The sequence below is a fragment of the Manduca sexta genome, chromosome 6 (assembly GCF_014839805.1).
Source record: "Manduca sexta isolate Smith_Timp_Sample1 chromosome 6, JHU_Msex_v1.0, whole genome shotgun sequence".
Taxonomy (NCBI): Eukaryota; Metazoa; Arthropoda; class Insecta; order Lepidoptera; family Sphingidae; genus Manduca; species Manduca sexta.
Window position 1 is genome coordinate 3,541,543 of NC_051120.1, and position 22,588 is coordinate 3,564,130.

Here is a 22,588-nt window from a genome sequence, read left to right on the forward strand (position 1 = left end):
ATATTACTAGACGAAATTTTTGGAACTTTTATTTTGGAATATCGTTAATTAAATAAAAAATAAATACAGTAATTGTTATCATAAAACAAAATCATAGCATTTTAAGTTACTTAAGGCAACTGACTTCTCTATAAGAGACTCGGTAATCCTCTGAGGTTACAAAATTAGGAATTAATAACACCCTTTCCTTGATTGTCATTTTGGAGGCCCGAACAAATAGAAAGTCGACTTTGCATACATAAAAATTTATTAATTGAATAGGGAAACACCTTATAAAGATACAAAGACATATTTTTAATCAAACACCAATCCAAAACTGTTACATCACGCCGTATTTGTAAAAGTCATACATTATCAACACTTAAATCACTTTCTTTAGTTGACCTTTAAGATGTTATATGAACGTATCCTGTGAATGTTACTCGACACCGAAGCCTGTAATTTTTTCCTTTATGCCATATTAAGATCCTCTATCTACGAGATTGAATTTGTGATGACTTTTCAATAAAAGTAGTGTGACGTTTGCACCAGCAAAAGTATTTTTTTAAAATTATATGTGTTAAATGTATGTTTAATACAAATTAATTTACGCCTGGTTTAAGCAGCTAGCTCACAAGCGCGAAATTCGGCGCGACTACACTGTTTTACCTCCACCATACACAAATATAGAAATCCGCTGCCACATTGTGGTCGTATCTTTCGGGCTAGAATCGGTCTGATAAGTCACCAGTATGTGTATATTGTACCTCGCGTCTTCTACGAACGCTACTTAATCATCTTACGTAGATGTTAATTGCGAATAATGATGAATAATAAGATTGTTGTTTAAGATGTCATTAAGAAGAGCATCAATCGATTTTAATATTTAATAGTTAATATAATGCAATATAATTGCAACTTAACAATAAATATAAATTTCCGACAATAAAGAATAATTAACTTAACACGATACCAGAGTGCTTTCGGTGACCTCGCTTCTGACAATAAATAAATTAGTCTATCATTTATCAAAAAATGTATTCGAAGATGACAAAAAATTGAACCTAATCATGGTCAGTTTTTGCTGTTACCTTGTAAGAAACACAATAGAATATTTATATTGAATTACGAAGCGTAAGTGAAGAAATAAGTTCTATGAAAATAAAGTTGCCAATGATACGCCCTCTAAAAATACGTTGAACTAAATAAGAAGTTATTGAAAATATTTTAAATTCATAATTTATTACTGTCTTTGATATATAACGTGCAATATTACGTTATTTATATAAACTGTACTGGCGTTTATTTCCTAAGATATATCGGCATTAAATGAATTTGATGAGGATATTTGAAACACAAAACCAAAAATTCCTTTAGAGGAATTGTTAACAACAGCAACAAAATTATGTGAAGTCATAGATGCATAAACACTTGTCATTCTTGAGTTATAAAGATAAGTGACAGTACTGAAAAACTACCATGTAGAGATAAGCAGACGGATAAACGATATTTTTGGTATATTGGTTTTTCGTCCGCAATTTATTGATGTTGTTCATTTCTTTATTATCGTTCTTCTGTATCTATAGGTGAAATGGCTTTGCATATTATCAATACGCAATAAATATTTTAAAGATGACTTTTAAAATAATCTGTTAATTTGGATGACGCGAGTACGTTTTAATGTCAAAATGTCGTCAGCATTAACCACAGGATGTCCATTGATAAACTCAGGTCATCTCATAAAAATGCTTGTAGAATATTAATGGAAAGAGATCTTGTGCGCTCATAGTTAAGACACAATTATCATACACATGTATCTTGAAGCGAAAGTGAAATTTCTACGGATACACTGTGATGTTAATATCCTGCGCAGGTGGGTGTGCATGTAACTTTTTTTATGTAATTTCTCCAAGTCATGTAGTTAGAGCAGGTTGGTATGATTACTGTCCCTTAGTCCAGGATATCTATGATAGATAAATTAAAATAGAGCAATTATAATGTAGGAATCACTTTGTTGACAAATTTTAAAAGACTTCCTGCCTTCATCCTGAAATTGGCTCAAAGCGTCTGATTTCTACTATTCAGTTTTTGCTTTTGATGTTAGGAAATATTTGAATGTTCTTTCAAAGAGTTCTTATTACATTGGATAAACACATGGCGTGGAATCGTGAAATCTTCTCCTTCCACAAAAACGAAATTCTCGTATAACCTTTAACACTAAACTTTTTTTTTCATCCATTCCGTAATCTTTTGTTTAAGATTAGAAAGCCAGTTAGAAGCGCGCGCAGATATCAATCTATAACTTAAAGAACAATGCGGTGTTAAAAATGCATTTTCTCAAAAAAATACTTTCACAATGCGCGAGTGTCGCCAGGGGCAGTGATTTAGCGAGAATTGAAGACTCCCACGGTCTGTCTATAAGCTTTGTACGAAATTCGCAGATTCACAGGAAATTGTTGGTTGCAACTGATATTTATGTCTGGTGTCATGATTTTATGGAGATTTCGGTTTTTTAAGTATTCTCAGCAATCGTGGGCAAACCATTTTCACTGTTTGTTTACGTTATGACATTGTTAAATATCAGTAATGTTAATAAAGTAAGAAGAATTGAACATAGTGTATTTGTAGGAGCCTTAGTTAACACAATTTAATTTAATAATAAAAGCCACAATTAACATTTAGCAGAATCATCTCTGACTATTCCAATAATGTATTAAAATGAAATACAACTAAAAGCGGTCATGCAACTAACTGCAGTCGACGTTGCAGTAATTACAGAAACTGACTTAGCCTACCGGGTTTATTCAACGAAAAGTCACGACCAAGCCTTTGTACTTCGCCCGTTAAGTGCACCGACGGAACCTATGAAAGCTTAATGTTTTATGAAGGTCTTAGTTTTATTGCTCAATAAAAACAAAGCTACTGATGAGAGGCATAATGATATATGCGCTACAGTGACTTGAGAGACTTCAGCTTGTTCTATATGTTTGAATCACGTTCTTAAATGACCTGTGATAGTTGTATGTAATGATATTTTTGCATTTACTATAATTGAATTTAAAAGTGAAGTACCTTTTCATTATTTTAGGGTCTCAGATCTGTTTGGCTTTTTTATCAAAGTTTTGACGCGAGGAATAGATTATCTGTGGGATCTTAAGTGATAAAGAATCTTCCTCCACACCGCACACAATTTCATCACCGCTTAAGGTTACAATAAATATATTATACATCCTCCAGCAAGAAAACAATCTAAAGATGTAGACAAGCATTGCGTTTTCAAGCAGAAAAAAAAATGTTCGTAACGGTACGTGAACATCCGTTTGTGCAGGTGTGAACACACCTTGCGTATGCAACACGAGTTTGACGGGAACAAAAAGGCGAAAGGATCGCTTCGTTTCTTAGCAGATGCTGTGGTGATTTGATTTTAATACTTTATTTTCCTTTGTGTGGTGCAGTGGGTAAAAGCCAATATTTCTTTGGTCTGTTGTATCGACTGTAATCTTTTTATATTGTAGTTGTATTACCGTCACTGTATGTAGGTATTGCAGAAGTTGTATGAGGAAGAGATTTGTTAAATGCTGGACTGAAACAGATTAATGATAAAGGGAATCAATTATTTCTTCACCAGAACTAAATTTAGTAGAACGTATTACTTGAATTAATTTTCTACGCATACAAAGGTTATGTCAAAGGCCTTTAGCAAATCGGAATTTCCATGTTAAGCAAAATTAGATCGTAAATCAAACTATTTCATACCAAAATGAATGAATGTCATAATTTCGTAGCATAAATCTCGAATTAGTGCAGGTTTCATGTCTGCATTCCTGTTCATTCGGTCTCGTTGATCGAATTAACTTGAAATTCTGTACAGAGACAGGTGTTTGGTTACTATGGAGTTTTTTTTTTATGATAAATATGATCACGTGTGTGCTTCTTTTTTTTGCTAGTATCAAGATTCATATAAAAACCGTTGAAGAATCTCTTAGTTAATATTGTTTATTAATGTAATTATGTAGCGTAGTTAAGGTTTCTGAGCATGACTTGCAGTTATTTTGAGGAATAATATAAAAAGTGTTTAAGTTTTTTAATCTATTTCACTTTCTTGTAATGCAGTATGCATATCCTTTTCGTGTTATGTGTTTGCATCAATTGCCTAATATTTAGTAACTTGGGAGTTGGAAGTAAATGACTAATATTCAATTTGATTTACCTTGTTCCTCCTACCGTAATCTCCTGTCTTGCGCAGTACAGACAGAACACTTTAAAAGCAATTAACATTACAATATACCGTACACGCATCGCCATTGTCAAATAAAACACTTATTATCGCCATATCGTTGCGTAATAACATTAAACGTTTCGTAACGGTTAAAGTTATCGCTATTTTTTGTTAGTGTATTAACTTTCGCACTTTCTTTTCAAATGTAACACTTCAACGCAAACAATATCGATAAGTCAAACATCGTAGTCGTTATGTGTACAATCTTTTTTAAACCAATATTAGTTATTAGTATAGCTTGTGTTGCTGTTATTGGATTAGTTCTTCTAAGAATACGAGAGTATAGTTAGGGATAATGCTCGCTTCTTTATTGACAGTGGCAATAAAGACGACAATAGCTTCTAGTATCGACGAATTAAACTTAATTTCGGCGTTGGAGTTACTGATTTGATTGCCAGTATCATTGAAGGGTTTGATACCTCCACCAGTCTTTCCAAAGACAGAACTGACAACTGTAATCACCAACTAAATTGCTAACAAATGTTTGCCCTAGAGGCGTTGGACCGTTAAGGCAAATTTTGACAACCGCAACGTCAGAGAAAGCAAGTACAGAGACTAATTATGTTAGAGACGCGGCACACGTAATTACAGTACTTGTGCCAACGTGTTATTATTATATTAAACTAATCACTCACAGTGTAAGAGGCGCCGCGACAAGTGAGGTAATTAGAAATGGTTCATTACATGTGTCTGGTAGTTTTTGACGTGTACTTTTTAATGAAGATGTGAATGGAGCGAAATGATAGCTTAGTTTTTTTATTTATTTATCATTTTTAAATGATGACATTCAACATATCACATAATAAGTATTGAAAAAACCACAAAGATTTGTCTACAATGCTGTGGTCTGAATCAGTCGTCGAGCATCTGTGGAAGCAGTTAGTTGGACTAACGTGCTACAATTCATGAGAATACTAATTTGCGATCCACTTTAGTTTTAGAAATTTTACTTGAAAACGAAAATTACGAAACTCTGCTCTAAGGTTTTCCAACCGACAACTGACCAGTTGTTCTGTTTTTTGTTAATTAAATACTCCTATAGAATAAGATCTTGTAGTACTATAACAAATAACAAGCTCTCTACCCACCCTACTTTTGATGCGAATCTAACATCTGAGCTGTCTTGTCTGTAATGAGTAATCATTGTCAATCAGCGTGAAACTGTCACGCCGGTCGGCTCGTGCGGTTGGATGGTCACCGTCTATGATATGACAGGACAGGAGTGGCAAGTGGCAAGTGGTTCGTGCGGAGCTGCCGTGCTTTAATTTTTATTGTGGTTTGTGATATAATTAATAAGGTGTGGTAAAGGTATGGAGTATGAAGAGCGAAATTTTCATCAAAGCTGTAATGTATCAGCTACCTTCCATGAAACAAAAGTTAGTAAAAGATTAAAGTCCGACATTTTTTTTATTTATTTATTCACTTGAAAATCGAATTTAAGCTTATAGTAAAGGTATGCCAAAATTATTACATGATAGACAAAAATCGTGCATTTTTTCTAAATTCGTCATTACGTCGATTCTAATGTATTATTCAATTGGAAACGTTATAAATTAATAAATAGATTCATTCGATTAATCGCCTAACCGCATGTTCCGTGTCAATCGAGTCGTTTTCGGTAAATACAACACCGGAAGTGATTACGTAAAAATTTTCACACTATCACAATTGTGCCGATTTGTCGGTTTTTTTTTTCATCTATTGCACAATATGTAATTTGCGGGCGTGAATCGTAAGCGATTCCACTAAACTGACAGCGTGTCCGTCTCTCTAATTGGAAATAAAAATTGCCAGACGGCAAACAATAACGATTTGTGTAAATGGATTGACAGTTGCTAATGAGATGATGACGCTCGCGCAGGCCTTTCTCGAAAAAATACCGTAAAGAAATTTGGTAGCTGATTTTTAAGTCGTAGGCGTCAAAGAAGATAAAACTTAAAGATTAATGACGGAAGTGTTGGATAGTTTGTTACTTTGTGGATTTTTTTATTATAATTTTTATATTTGACTTTTATTTTTGAGTGAAATATTAATTGCAGCACAATTAGAATTAACTGTTACATAATTGGACTTTTAATTAATGATGATACGTATCTGTCTTGCATCAAATTGCTTGCCATTTGTAATCCCACTATGACTATATTAAAATAAAAAAAGATTATTTGCAGTTAGTTAGCTATTGTAATTCTATCGCAATTAATGTCAGTGCACATTGCTTCACAAAAAATGGATTACTTAAAATTGTCTTTATTAACATACCGGCACTAAATACTTATCGCGTATCAATTTTCAACACACTCGATCGACTAAGTGCGTTTACGGAGAAAGCCATTGTAATTACAAGATGCTGTGTTGCTTCAACACGTGTGACGGCTTTTTGTAGCGGAATTCGTAAATGCACTTCGTTGCCCATTTTTTTTTTATACTAGATGTTGCTCGCAGTTTCGCCTGCCTGAAAAGCGTTTCCCCGCTACAATAGTTCCTAAAATACACTGTAGCGATTAACAACTACACCTGTACGACATCACGCATGCGAGCAAATTAAAAAGCAGCCTACGTGTTAATCCAGGATATGGTATACTTGTGTGTTAAATCCGTTCAGATGATACTGCGTTTATCAGACATAAACTCCAATCTTGACCAACTGAAATTGTCCAAGATTGGAGTTTATGTCTGATATGCTCCTACCCTATTATAGACAGTATTGAAACTAAATAAGGTTCGTAAGCCGTGATTGAATTACTTACTTCTGCTCACCCCGTAGAGCCTACATTCGTGACCATACGACATGAGTTTGTGATACATGAATTCAAGTAGTATATTTAAAAATCAGTTCATTGTCAATATTTTAACGATCAATATTAATATGCCACGTGAAAGTGCACTGCTGTGCGCGAAAACAGGTTTAGTTAATGACAAAAAAAAAATCTTATTTTTTGTAAGTAACCCAATATCGAATATCGAGGTTTGAGTACACTTGATGCGGTGTAACTCAATACACGGTGACTTCAAGATTAATGTGTACAAAAAAGGTAAATCGTTGGCAGGTTTCGATGTTGATATTTTTCTCTATATTGTAGACTGAAACCTACAGATTGCTTGGTGACTACATTACTCAACAAAGAGAATTTGACGAGTGACGTGACGGTAGTTTCATAGCCGGTTAGTCAGTAAAGTTTAACTGGGTTAAGGGAAGGAATTATTTGTTTTATTGGTGTTAAGAAACGCAATAGCAACACCATTTTACCAGTCAGTTTTATATGAGATTCTAGAATATTTGATAGTCCTACACCATGTATCTTAGAGCAAAATGTCTCAAACAAAAAATCTTAAAGCTACTCAAGTAAGGCTATTAAAAAGTCATTACAATGTGTAATTTTATTGATCACGAAATCAATCATTTCAACGTACGAAATGCTACAGCACGATAAAATTCGCAGCTCAACCATCGCTGGTACATGCAATAATTATTCCATTTCGTTCAAATAAATCTTTTAGCTTCCTACAGAATTTAATGAAGGATATTACGATGAACCTGAATGTTTAAACATGTCATTATTATTTCAAATGAGTTACAGTACTCATCTTAGACAATGGTCATGTCTGTCATTTGGAAATGTAAATTGTGTGATGCTAAAATCACACCACCAGATCGGTTTCATTATAGACTTTTAATAAGTACTATAATCGTGTGACAGGTAGCCTTTCATTCTTCGGTATTAATATGCAGTTACACTGTATAGTATTTAAGATGTTGTTACTGACATTACAAAGTGATGTCGATTTTTACAATGCAAATATAATAAAGACAGAATCAGTAAAAAAAAAACGATTACAAATTTAAATCATATTTGGAATGTCTTCTGAATTTAAAAGTTCTAATTGGAATATTTTCTTACACGAAAAGGCGTTTAGCTCACTATAGGCGAAGAAACCTATTTGTCTCTTTATTACGTTATATTTATCTATTCAGGTACTGGCAGCATGAATAAACAGTTTAAAAAATAAAATCCTAGTACACAAAAGAATTTAGTAAAGTCGAAAACAGACCGTCGCGTCGCGTATTGTGCTGATTTTTTCTCAGTTGCAACACTGCCAAGGTCATGTCAATAACCTCGGGTGTTGCCAGCAATAAAAAATATTGTCTTTTATTAATGAGAACAATAAATCTGTAGTACAGAGACACCGACGCAGGTGTGCCAAGGTTTTTGTCCCATTTCAAATGTGCTTAAGCGAATTATTAATTACTGGATCGGTTTAATAGATTATCCTTGTAATGATTTTTTTACCGTCGGGTGTTATTTTTTGTTCTAAGCCTTATATAAAGGGTGGTAGGGATTATATTGGATAACTTAATTTTATCTGACTCAGCTAGAGAACACAGGTTTTGTTTGGGATGTATCTGATAATTAAACAGTCCATGATAATTGATGTAACTTTTTTAACGTAATAAACATCGTATAGCAAAGAAATAAATAATACAAGCGAATAAATTAATGCCAAAATATAATATTTTGAATTTCCCCAGTTACTCAAGTAGCTTTACTTTTTATGAATATTTATATTAATTATTCAACACAAAGACTATTATCGCAAAGCTGTGCTGATAAAATAAAGCGGTAATACTTAAATATAACTGACCTAACATTACATTTATAACGCTTTTCGCTTATTCAAGTTGAATCTAACCGCAAATCTGTACAAGGAAAACGTAGATTAAAATAAAAAACAACTTCGAAGTACGAAGAAATCTAGATAGTATAATTTAATACTGAAACGAAACAACGGGCACGCCCCGTAGTAAATTACAATATTAATAATATAAATAACCAGATGGGAGATTATAATATTTATCAATTAAAAATAATATGTATCTGTGATTACTCCGAACATACTTCATACATTCATATAGCATGGTACAGCGTATCTAATTTTTCAAACAATTTTTTGCCAGTTGTTAGAACAATGATTGCGCTAACCAGCTTTGAACGAGCGAAATTTGCTTTTAAATCTGTGATTAAATCGTTTTTATGCGGCCAGTACTCATTTTTAAAAAACCAAACCATTATCAACGTAAAACTAAGTTTATGTTGTTACGAATAGAGCTCAATTCTGTTTCACATCGCTCATAAGTATCTAAATTCTGTACGAGTGTATAGTTAGAAGTAATATTCAAAAGATAAACATCGTGTTCGTATTGTTTGGTTTAAACTATGACCCTACGATCAGTGAATGTGGTTATATTTTTAGTTTCAATACCATTACGTTTTTTTAACTAATAATCACAAATAAGACGATGATTCAGAGCCCAGTGGATGAGAAAGTGTAGTCCGGAAACATTAAATTTTAAAACTTGTTTATTTATAGAACATGTATGAGAACTTAGAATATCGTCAATTTACGCTGTAACAGCTTAAACATTTGACACTATCAAAATTTATGACTTAACAAAGTGTTTATTCATGTTCGAAATATATTTTTTTCTGTTTTTATTTTCGATTGTGTTCAGAATTTTAAACAATGTTTTCTTTCTTTTTGTTACAGGTATGTTTCTATTTATTTATGCGAGCTCCACAATTTAAAAGGTAAAATACGTCTGAGTTTATTAATTCCAAAATTAAATGAAGAATATTGTTTTTTGAAAAGGATGACATTTATCCAACTATGATAAATCTTTTGTGCTGTATTGTTACGTCAAAATTTAAATACCATCCAAATGTAGGACAGCACATCTATGTCAACGCGTATTTATGTTTTATTCATACAGCACACAAAAATCTATAACAACATACAATTTTTACAGTGCTTTCGTTTTTTTCCTATCCCTCCTAATGGTCTTTTTGGTATAGTGAATGGCCAATATGGATGGTGGACTAGAAAAGTCTGGATTCAAGCCCCATGGGCAACACTGTTTAGTTCTTTCGGATAGGAATGATATTAGACATTTAGACTAGTAGTAAAACTGACAGAAATCATTTCTGCAAACATGCTTGAACCTATGTTTCGTTGAACCCATATTAAATATACACTAAAATTTAACTGTAACATACAACTGTTTTTTGTCCCAATAAATGAAGAGTACGATAAGGGCACATGGAAAAAAACGCTTTACCACCCCACAGCATCGCGACCGAAGCCTCACGTCAGATCATTAAACTCATGCCAAAACACTATTTAATAAAATGACGGAACCAATTTGTAAAAGAGGTTGCGAATCATTAGCCGTCCGTAATGAAACCGTATGGGGTGAGGAATGATTAATTATATCTCCGTTCCCCCTAATTTATTGAAAGTTCATCGATTGGTACCAGTTTAAACGGTGATTTTGTCTCGAGTAAGGATTATAATCTACGCTAAATGTAAGCAAGTTGCAAGTTGTAAACGGCCAAATTTGATGTAGATTTTACCAATAAACGAAAATTCAGATAATATTTAAGACTATATTATAAATAAAAGCACCCACTATGTAAATAAAAGTAGCGGAGAAGAGTAAACAATGCCAATAGAGTTAGTGATCAAGTCGTCAGAACAGAAAGAATTTAAGTAACGTAGTCTTTCATGTTTTGATCAAGCTGTTTCTTCGTTTCTCTATCAGCTACTTCTTTATGCGTCATAATAGTTTTTGTTTCAAACTATTTACGTACAAATCATTGAAATTTACTTTCAAATTTTCAATATTAAATGCATTCGTTCACCAATGCAATTGGTTTTATTATTTTTGCAACGGCTGTTGCTCATAGTATTTCTTCGTTGGAAACACGTAAACCATTCACGATAGGTTTATTCGAAAATACTCGGTTCCATAGCGATTGTTAATTAAACTCGCTACAGACGGTAATAATAATAGTTTATATTCGATAGGAGTTAAGACGATGTAGTTGTATTTGGTATAAATACTTACCTGTGTCTTACATCTAGTAACTTTATTCTTTATGTACAACTTTTACTCAGGTTCATTTTGAAACTGCATATTCGTCTTTATCTGTGGCAACATTGCGCCAAAAATCATCCACGAAGAACAAATATTTTTGTAAAAAAAATGCCGGTTGTACTTTTTTAATCTTTTTATAATTTTGTAGTTTAGTGTTATAGGCCACTCTGACAATTTATTTTCTTGTAGTAATGGCCCTGGGACATGTAAAAGATGATTTTTTATTAATACGTATTGTGTTTGGAACTTACACTTTTTATTTTACAAAAAAAAATTAAGTGTTTTTTTTTTTCAAGAAGAAGCATTTGGTTTTACTAACTATCAATGCAACGAAGAAATGACCTTGTATACGAGTACATAAACATCGAAAGTATCTGAACCGTCATGTTATGTCTGAATTTTGTTTTCATAAAAATTCTCAAAACATGTGCTCTCAAAAATGGTACCATCAAAAACATTTACACAGCAAACGAAATATCAATGAATACTAATGTTTTAAAAATATAATCGCAAAGGACAGGCGAACTGTGGCCAGTGTCACGAACCGTTCAGCCTTGACTTGCATTTGTACAGCTGCGCCACGCGGCAATGCATGCGCTAAATGAATTTCGCGACTGCATTCCGCATTAATACTATTCGCATACGGCTTATTTAAATGGCCAGTAACTAAATTTTATTTATTAACTAGGCCAGGGGTTTAGAACGCGAAGTTTGATTAAAGAAATATGATTTGTGAGGTTTTTGTCATTCTATAGAAATTTAAGTTGCTCATGTAACGATTGGTGGTTCGTTATTAATGTGTTGAAACATTTATTCGAAATCGTAATTAACATTTCCAAGCAAATAGGCTCATGAATTACCGTTTCCGTCTCAATATTTAACATTGTTTGTATAATATTCATTACCTTTATCGAAAATATTTCTTCAACAAGGACCCGCTTTCCTACGGCCACTCCATTTATATCCTATTCATGTCGAACGATATTTGCGACACTAAATCAGCCGTTAGACATCGAACGTCACAAGAATTTACATAATCCAGATTTACGATCGTTTGTGCTAACTTTCGATAGTCGATTTTCTAGATTCGTCAATAGCTTCGTTGGTGTTACGCTCCGTTTACAAAACGACCCGATTCGAACGTTCCTTGATCGATTAACTTTTACTACTAATTGTTAATCGATTCGATAGTTCATGCTTTCACTATCGGATTGTTTTGTTTTGTCAGTGTTCTTTTTTTGGCTTGTCTGTTTGCACTTGCGGATATTTCGTAATTAGTTTGTGTTGGTTGATGATTTTGAGAATGGTTTTTATTTATGTATTCTCCGATGATCTTACCTAATAGTTTTATGATTTGTATAAACTAACTCGCAGTTTCCTTATCGATATCTAATGGAATTCTGCTTTGATTGTTATAAAAACGAATACATATTTTTCTCACGTAACAATAATTCAAATCGTTTTCTTTTGTAGAATTATTGTTTGCAGACGTTTTATTTCAATTATTAATAGTTTCCTTAGCATCTAATTTACTAACTTCCACTTCACCTGGCTCGGCAACTTTCAGACACCCATAACATCCGAAACGAATGTAATTACGCAAGATTAAACAATTTCATACGGTTTTGTTATTTGCTTCAATTCCTCTAATGATTTAATGAAGCCCTTTCTCTCGCTTAATGGCTGCAGTGTTTAATTTTGACTTCAAAGTGCTTCCGTTCGGTTCCGAAGGTCATTCTGCGGGGACCCTTACGTCCATTGTACATTATTGTCCGTCCATCTGCCCCTGGCCATTACTGGGATGTAATTTGACAGATGCAGTTTCAATAGCGATGTTTGTTTAATACGTTTAGTTGGCAAATTATAGGTTTAGCTTTCAAATTATGGTATACGGAGATTAGTTGTTGGCCCTTTTATTAGAGACCTTGTGAATGAATTCTTGGTTATCAGATTTTGTGTTTCCTGATCGTAAGTGATAAGTGCAGGGCATAAAATTAGCTATGGCATTAGAGTTGATTTTCGTTTGACTTCAATATAGTAATGGTTTAATTCTAATAAATTATAAAATTATACTTACAGTACTCAGAATTGCATGTTAATTAATATTTAAAAGGGATAATATTGTAAATGCCTGAATAATACCAATGTTTTGTAGAAACGATTCCTATTCAATTTTATTAATACCTTTAACCCAATTAATATATATAACCACGTCATAAAAGACATACAAACTGTTAATCGTTGGCTTTTAAAGTAACAGTGAAGATGTCGACTTCATTGCTGTTTGTAATACAAGCTTCGTTCATTGATCGTGACTTCATATCTTTTAATGTGTGCAATTTTATTCAAATTAAATTAAATTGATCGTGTATACCTCTTAGTAGCCAGGGGCTAAAATCAATATTAATTTATATTCATTATTAATAGGAAGCGCTTAAGGAGAGCTTTCATTTGCATACATTACCGATTGTATATAATTTATCGTTGGTAGCTGCTCAGTTAATGTAGTCATTTTTGAAAAATATGTTATGTAACAATAACGGACACTGTTACGTTTACAAGATTATAACAAATGTTTAATATGTTAAATGCTTTCTATAACTACATATTATATAAATTGCTTTTTATAATAAATAGTTATAAATTGCAATTGGAATAATGCTATTATTGGTATTGGATGTCAGGCATCCTATGTTAAATTAATTATATTGGCGTAGAATAAATTTATGGTCGATCGTAGAATTGATTACAAGTAATCATAGTACATCTGAGAAGTTCTCTATAGGAATTTCGAAGGTGTGTGAAGTCTACCAATCCGCACTAGGCCAGCGTGGTGGACTAAGGCCTAATCCCTCTCAGTGGTAGAGGAGGCCCGTGCTCAGCAGTGGGCAAGTATATAATACAGGGCTGATATTATTATTATTAATCATAATGAGATACTAGAAGATGTTGACACTGGTTAGCAGTTCTCTAATAGCTTCTCCCGGCTTACCCAGCCTTGGGCGCAGGAATAGACATTGTTATATCACCAGCTCAATCGTACTTTCGCGTATGAGAAGATACCTTCCACCTATCCTTGCCGTTAATGACTCCTTAATTACTCAATCTGGTAGGATGTGTTTAATATCTCGCCGGATAGCGATCACCGTATAAGGTGTTAAAACCGACATAGTGGCTCACGTAAGTGTGTCACGTTCCGGGATCAGCCTGTGTATATCCAGTTCCAACAGGCCGGCATAATTGAGTCGACTGCCGAGGTGTAATCGTCTCTCGTCAGTCGACATTCTAATGGACCCCACTCTACTTACCATCAGGTGTAATGTGGACACAGCCGTGTACGTATAAAAATATCTAATGGCAGGCAGAAAAAATTACATAAATCAGAGCCTTTGCATAATTATTCAGTGACCGATGCTTTTAAGATTACAACTCGCTTGAATTGGTACTTTTGTAGTTCCATTACGTCCATCTCGGTATTTCTTTGTTTGCGAATCAGGTCGACGGTTGATCGGTATAGTTTGATAAAAACGTGATTATGGCTACTGGTACAGTTTGCAGCTGCGTAATGTGCGAGCAGTTTATAGGTTTAAATTATTTTGATATCGTTTTGTGGTGTTAGAGTGTGTAAGTGAAGTCGGTGAAGATATGATGAAAATTTTTGTTTTTGATCGGAATTAGTATGGCGATAGGAAGTCGCTATCACATCATGGGATGTAAATATATGAATCAAACGTAATCCCATTTCTAGTTATACTTTTAAATCACCATCTTTACCAAAATTCAACAAACGTAATATTATCTAAAGGTGTCATAGAAAAAAAACGACACATTTTGATAAATGGGTATTGAATTATACAAAAACACGTACAAACTGACAAGGATCTGTTCATTAGGACGGGGTGGGATGGGGCGGATGTTGTACTCTCATCGTTGCATTATCTGCCGATGATTGAATCTTAATATAGGGTAGTTTCATTGTAGAGAGGTTTGTTAATTAATAATGCCAGATGTTTTGTGTGCCATTATGATTGATTGTAGTGTAGGTTTATGATGAATCACTATGAATTTGTAAATCATTATATTGTGTAAATGTAAACAGTATAATAATATATAATAATATCAGCCCTGTATTGTATGCTGTCCCGCTGCTGGGCACGGGCCTCCTCTACTAATGAGAGGGATTAGGCCTTAGTCCACCGCGCTGGCCTAGTGCGGATTGACAGATTTCACATATCCTCCAAATTCTTATAGAGAACTTCTCATGTATGCAGATTCCGTCACGATGTTTTCTTACACAGGTAAACGTAAACAGTATCTTCGTATGTAATTCCTAATTTGAAATAGTTTCATAAAAGTTATTTAAATTTTAAGTTTTCTAAATTTTATTATTACAAATAATATATTCAACCTGCTCTAATTACATTGGATTATTGTAATATAATTTGTTCCAACTTAACACTACAATATTACTCGCACGCAACTAACTCGTTTAAATTAGAAATAAATATACATTCAGCGAATTGTAACTAAAGATGATCTCAAGTCTGCATGTCATTAATCATTTCTATGTATTATTGTCATGTTCCAGTTGGACGGTCAGTGTTTTAAGAACAATAAACAATACGCTATAAACCTTACTTTATACCGCTCTCACACCCTTTGTCGCATTGGCTGCGGCTTTTGAGATAACACCAGTGTTAACTAGAATATATTTTATCGTCCACTTACACTTGTCCTTTTATAGTATAAATTATACTCTTTAATGTTTATCGCATTTTAATCTAATCTATTTTTTGATTATCATTGCTATATAATTAAACTATATTACTAATCTTAACTTGATTGAACCTATATTACATAATTTATTGATGTAATCTCTGCTTTACCCTACTCTGTGATCGCAATATCGTATTTCTAACTTCGTGAGTGGCTCACAACTGTTCTAGTAGCGGGTTGTGTAAACAAAATCACTGCGAGGGTGATGTTAGCGTTTAGCTGTGGGGTTTGTGGAGTCGTGGATTTTTATACCGACTTAAGCTTTTTATGTGTCTTTTTAACCGACTTCAAAAAAAGGAGGAGGTTCAATTCGAGGTGATTTTTTTTATTTATGTTTTAACTTCTCTGCAAGATTTATATAATCTGGCATAAGTTAACTTATTGAGTGAACGTCTCCAAATGATATTGTTTAATTTGCTGCGCTTAAGTCACTTTTAATTCAATTATATACATGTTGAGTTTTCCTAACTTGGGCTTACATTATGGCTATACGTTATATTATTTAAATTATTGTGATTCTAGTGTTAAGTCTGCTGAAAAACCTAATAAATAAATATTGGAATATAATGCAATATGTTTTTACGACTAATTTCAGATAGCTTAGTATATTCCTCCTTCAAGTTTCCATGATTAAGGATTTAGATTATACGATAATAATATCAGCCCTGTATTATATACTTGCCCACTGCTGAGCACGGGCCTCCTCTACTACTGAGAGGGATTAGGCCTTAGTCCACCACGCTGGCCTAGTGATTATACGATACTGCGAGATTATACGATACTGCGTCTTAATAAGAGTTAATTAACGACTATTAACTAGCAAGGAGCACAAAATCCAATTAAGTTTACTGGTCTTCTTAAGATTTTCTTTAAAACCTTATATAATTTGTTCATAATACTGATTATAGCGAAGTCAACTACAGTTTAGCGTGAGGTTGTTTGAAGTTGCAAAAGCAATCAATGGATATACCAAACAACTTGCAACGGTCGAACTCCAATTCTTTTGGCCTAGGAAAGTTCTCACGAGATTTTATCACTTACCATCAGATGAGGTACTTGCTTTGCTCTTACTACATGTTGATGAATCTCATACTGATGGTCCAACGGATGACTGCCGCTATGTACCTATATGAAAATTTTCACTTTCCACAGTGAAGGCGATGTTATTAAAATCCATACACAGGCTTAATGGCAACAGAAGTTATCACTATCTATCATGTGAAAACAAGCGTCGCTTTCAATCTGTTCTAAAGAGATTTTTGTCGTAAAATGTATGCGTATGCTCATTAGTTCTACTTTCATAACTTATACACATTGCTGCCTTTCTCTTTGACAGTGTTTATATTGAGGTGCAAACTCGCATTTACTTATTACATATATGCGTTAATGAATTCATAGTGATGTGCTCGAATCAATTCGAATAATCGATAATTCGAATGAATCAACTTCGATGACTTGACTTGGCATGTGTCGACCACCGATCTGAGGAGGTTCTAGTTTCGAACCCCAGGTCGGACAAAGAGATATTGGGTTTTTTTAATCAATATCAGCTCGGAGTTTGTGCCCCATATGGCGATAGGCTCGCCCTCTATCACATCAGACGGAACACAGGCAAAAAGTGGGCGCCCTGGTTGAACCTTTACCCTTCGGGACTAAAGGCGTGATGTGTGTGTCGAATGAATCAATAGTTCACTTAAAGGAGTGATCGAAGAGTTCAAACCGAGTTATTTGTCAACATTAATTGCTTAGAATATCTTGGAAAGTTCAATTTCTGAATCGGGAGAAATGCTCGAGTTGTTTGAGTTATTGTGTACGTGACTGATGTTTGTATTAATAACAGTTAATTACAGCCGTGGTTACTGAGCTATAAACGATTATAAATGTTTATGTTAGATGATATACAGCTTTTATATTGTATCGCACCATTAACTTCATGATATAGCTTAAGATTACAAATAATTATCGATTATGACAGCTCCGAACTCATATAGCTGGCTATAAACACAAATAACAGCGTATTACGGTTTTAATATACCACATTTATTAATGTGATAGATCGAAATTTTATTATCTGTCAATTCTTAATTCAAATATTCGTTTTGAATGCTAATTTGAATTTCGATTTAATTCGATTGCGGAACTCGATTATTTTACTTCGCTCATCCCTATTCAGAGCACTTTGTTCGCCACAGAGGTGTACGGTGCGATCATTAACCGTTTTATGCATGTAGGTGGTCATAAATGACTAATGTAGTAAAACTATGATTAAAACCGTCCTCAAAGCAAATAGCAGACATTTTGCACTCTAAAGATGAACTAGGATGCGAGACTCTTGAATTATAACATGATTGTAGGTGTGGTTTATTATAAAGTTAATTTGAAAGCAAATTACATGTTTATAGCATCTTCAGAAGCGGTTTGAACTTATAGAAGTTTGATTAACAAATTATAACGGGCTTCTGTGTTAATGGTGGTGATAGGTTAATGTCAGATGTAAAAGATTTTAATTTTTCTAAGTAGATGACGATTTAGTCTTAGTTAGGGATGTTATTGGATATAAAGACGCATATAGATTTTGCGATGTTAGAATTGTCATTGACGGAAAGCTATAATATTGTCTAGAAATATATTTAGCATAGCAAAATGTTAGGTTGGTTGTGATTTCACATTATTTGAGTGATTATTAATTTTCTTTGCGCAATCATGAGTGTGCCCTAAGAGATTTATAATTTTCTTGAACGATTCAAGTATCTGCCACTAAGAGGTTCAAAATATACCATATCATTGATGTAATAGCTTCGTTGTACCTTCTAAACACATTAGTTCTTGTTCATAAACTTGCAAAATCAAACTTCATACTTCCATAATTAACCTCCGCATGATAATTGGTTTCATAAAAAAATAACCAGCTATCTAATACATTCATTAAGACAATTTCCGTTCTAACCGACACAGGCCGAGTAATTAAATCATTTCTAACATAACACATGCAAATCAGGATCATTAACATGCTAATGATTGGAGATCTATCATCACTGACTCAGTTACACAACCGTCGATGGATGTAAGCCGGTCAAGGTTTGCGGGCTGAACAGATTTCATTTTAACCGACTTCAAAAAAAGGAGTAGTGGTAGTAGGTTTCTCATGTGAGAGTCTGCCTGGGTAGGTACCGCCGCAATGTCTATTTCTGCCGCCAAGAAGCAGCGCGTAGTCACTGTTGTGTTCCGGTTTGAAGAAAATTGTAGCCAGTGTAATTACAGGACAAAATAAGAAGGCGGTATAATTTTTTGTTAAAAACTTTTATTTTCAGTGGATTTATGAATATAGGTGGTAGCTTAACATTTGATTTTCATGAGGTGTTAGAAAGGATTTTGGGCCAATATTTGATCCAGCTTTGGCTGTCGTAAGTGTTGTGATGTAGGTAGTCGCATCTATTACGCCAATCATGGCCAATGTGGAAATTGTTATATTTGCAAATCGTGATATGGAAGAGTATACACTGTACGTTTAACTGAATAAGGTGTTATATCCTCTAAACAACTGAAACTAAACATATTGCATAATATTATAAGAACAGAACATTTCGTCTCGAACGTTCTCTCAAACAAAAATCGAACATTTGTATGTTTGTTTTGTACTAACGTAACTGTTAATTGAAGTTAGTTTTTTTGAGTTCTCAACACGTACTTAGCAAGTGACCTCGGCTTGAACTGTGTTTCCGCTTCCTACACAAAACGCACGATACGGTCGTGACCGGCAGAAGATCAAATAGACTCGACGGAACATTAAGAGTACCGTTCCGACGAGGCGACTGTCTACAATTTATTGCAGTCGCTCAGTCTCGATGAACTTGTCGCGAATTTTTTTTATTCTAAGAAATTGGTATCTTTATTGTCCAAATTGTCTCTAGATGTAGTTTACTGTAGTGATGTACGGAAACGTCCTTTAAACCGTGCACCGCTGCACGACGACATAACTCTAAGTTATTGACGATAAATTATTGTAATAAGTGAATACCGAGGCCAATAAAGTTAGATATAAAGCGATTTGCGACGAGCTACTTGGTGTAGAACGAAATTTGTTTACATTGAGCAGCGTTTATTTGTATTTTCCATGTATATATTATTTTTAAGCTTAATATAGTAATTAAATATAAAATTGTCTTTCTTATAAGACGTCACTTTATCTTATAAACATATCAAATCAGTAAAAGTTAGAAGAAAAATCATAAAAATAAAAGCAGTATTAAACAACAAAGTTACATGTAATAAAATAAGTTTTATCTTTAATTGCGCTGACTGTACCGTAAACGGTGTGCGGTAATTACATAATACGCACAACTCGAGATAGCATCGAGATTAATAAATCTGATCTACACACTCTTGCATCAGAGGTGGCTTAATTTATAATGATGTCAAATTTAATATCATCTAATCCGGTTCTGCGGGCGTTAACGCACGTGCCTCCAGATTTTGTAGCGTTATCACAACATAAAATGCCACACATGATGACTGTGATTGTATCAGGTCATTTTGCGTCTGCGTACTTTGAAGCAAGGCATCGTTTATTGCCTGTAATGAATTAGGGTGAAATGTTAAACGACACAACTATCTATAAACAGTTGTAAAATTACAAAGAACTTTGAAGAAAATCAAGTCTTTCAAACCGCTGTATATCTATGCTTCCACAGTGCTACCTAGCAGCAGAAAAAGATGCATAAATCGAGTGTAGTATACAAAAATTCTGGTACATGCATAATACTAACTGCCATTTTCAAAAAACAAACTCAATCGCTTTTTTCTATCTATCATAAAAATGGACATCAATTAGGACAAAGATTTTTTCACATGCTTACAGATTAGTTATTTTGATTGGTACATTCCAAAATCGAATTAAAATTGAGATTGAGATCATATATTGAAAACGGTTGTTAATCGATACCAGAGTTGATGTTGTAAATTGTAATGAAGATTTTAACCGTTGTAATAACGATAATTGCAACTAATCGTGCGTATCACGGAGCACTATAATTTTCACACAGTAGTTCGATGTTTAATGAATTGTTAAAAATTATATACAATTATACTTTTATTACTAACTAAGTTTCAAGTGCAATATTTACTTGTAATGATTCCATTTTGTTAGAAATTACCTGGATTTCAATCAGTTACTGTTTTACAAATAGTGGTAACCTGTCAAGCAAAACTGACGGCTGATTCGCATTTCGTGATCAGCCGTATCCAGTTACATAGGCACAGTGAATGCAACTCATGATAGATTGTCATCTTGAGTTTGTCGTGGTAGCTGGCTATATATACTATGTCGATTAACTGTTTGTATGTTGATAATCTCTATATAAGTTATTATACTTTCATTCAGTAGATAGGGTTCAAAACTGGCAAATCTTATTTGGACATTTCAATACGCAGTTCAATTCAGTTCATACAGAAAATATTCAATTTTTTGCTACATAATAAATCCATGTCAAGTTGACAAAAATTTGCTCATTTGGTAGCAAATAGACAAATATCTTTGTTGGTTCTCGTTGACATGTCAAGGACCTATTGCGAAGTGACGAAGGAGGCGATAAAATGACAGAGCTAACGAATGCAGTGTTTGTCCCGGAAGCCGGTAAAACGTTGTCATTCATCGGTCTTTATACCTCACTTTCTGTTTGTCTTCAAATAGTGTTTTTCTTATAATCCTTCGCGGAATCCGTTTCTAAGGTTGAAAATATTTTAAGTATCCGTTGAATGATAATTGACAGAATTTTAAAAACCATTTCCGGTGACAGTAGTGAAAGTAAGAATATTTTTTTAGGTTATTATTGAAAATTATACGCGATATTGATCGTATGCTTTAAAGCTGCTTACTTGAGTTTTAAAGTATTTTGCGAGTTTTATGGGTAATTTTTAAGATAAATAATAAAAAGGTTTAATAATGTATCTTAAAATTTGTTCAATTAAAGTAAAATTATTTTTTTGAATCGCTTTTGAAATAAAAAAAAATATTTACAAAAAAACTCTTACTTTAGCTTAAGAACACAAAACGAACCAACTCCAACTGCCAAATATAGGTAATATTTTTGTACACCTCCTGGAATCGAAACCTGGACATCATTTACACATCATTATAATTACGATACAGAAACGGTAAGATCTATGTTTCGAATGGTTCCCCTGCTTTTACCTATTAACTACGAATTCGATTTTAATTACCACATTCACCATATAATTTAGTGCTACCAACACACATTTTACGATGATCAATTAAACATACGACGAGTATCTTCTAATCAATATAAACGGAATGATCAAGTAGAGGAACTTCAGCAATTTGCCATTACTAGATAATATCATTGTCACATTCAGATAGATATTTGTATATAATTGTTTCCTGACAAGCTATCCGCATAAATTGATTCCAACGTGGATTACAACAGTTCCAATAACCAGTACTGGGCTTATCTGTTCCCTGACAATAAAATCTATTGTTACATTGTACTTTGTAGCGATATATTGTGCCTTTGTATTAAATGCACCGGCTGTGTTAACCCTTTGTAGTTTAATATTTTGATTGTTTTATTCGTACTGCTTTATCTTTGAAGGTTGTAGTTGGGTGT

General features: G+C 33.6%; 1 protein-coding gene and 1 long non-coding RNA gene across 6 annotated transcripts in view; both read left to right on the forward strand.

Moving 5' to 3' along the window:
• Nucleotides 1–9,825, forward strand: part of LOC119192705 — a 61,591-nt gene extending 51,766 nt beyond the window's left edge. Inside the window, exon 3 of the long non-coding RNA XR_005113735.1 lies at nt 9,803–9,825. This is a non-coding gene — a long non-coding RNA (uncharacterized LOC119192705). The remainder of the gene's footprint in view (nt 1–9,802) is intronic.
• LOC115444450 overlaps nt 1–22,588 on the forward strand; it is a 365,866-nt gene that overhangs the window by 245,887 nt on the left and 97,391 nt on the right. The window lies entirely within an intron of this gene.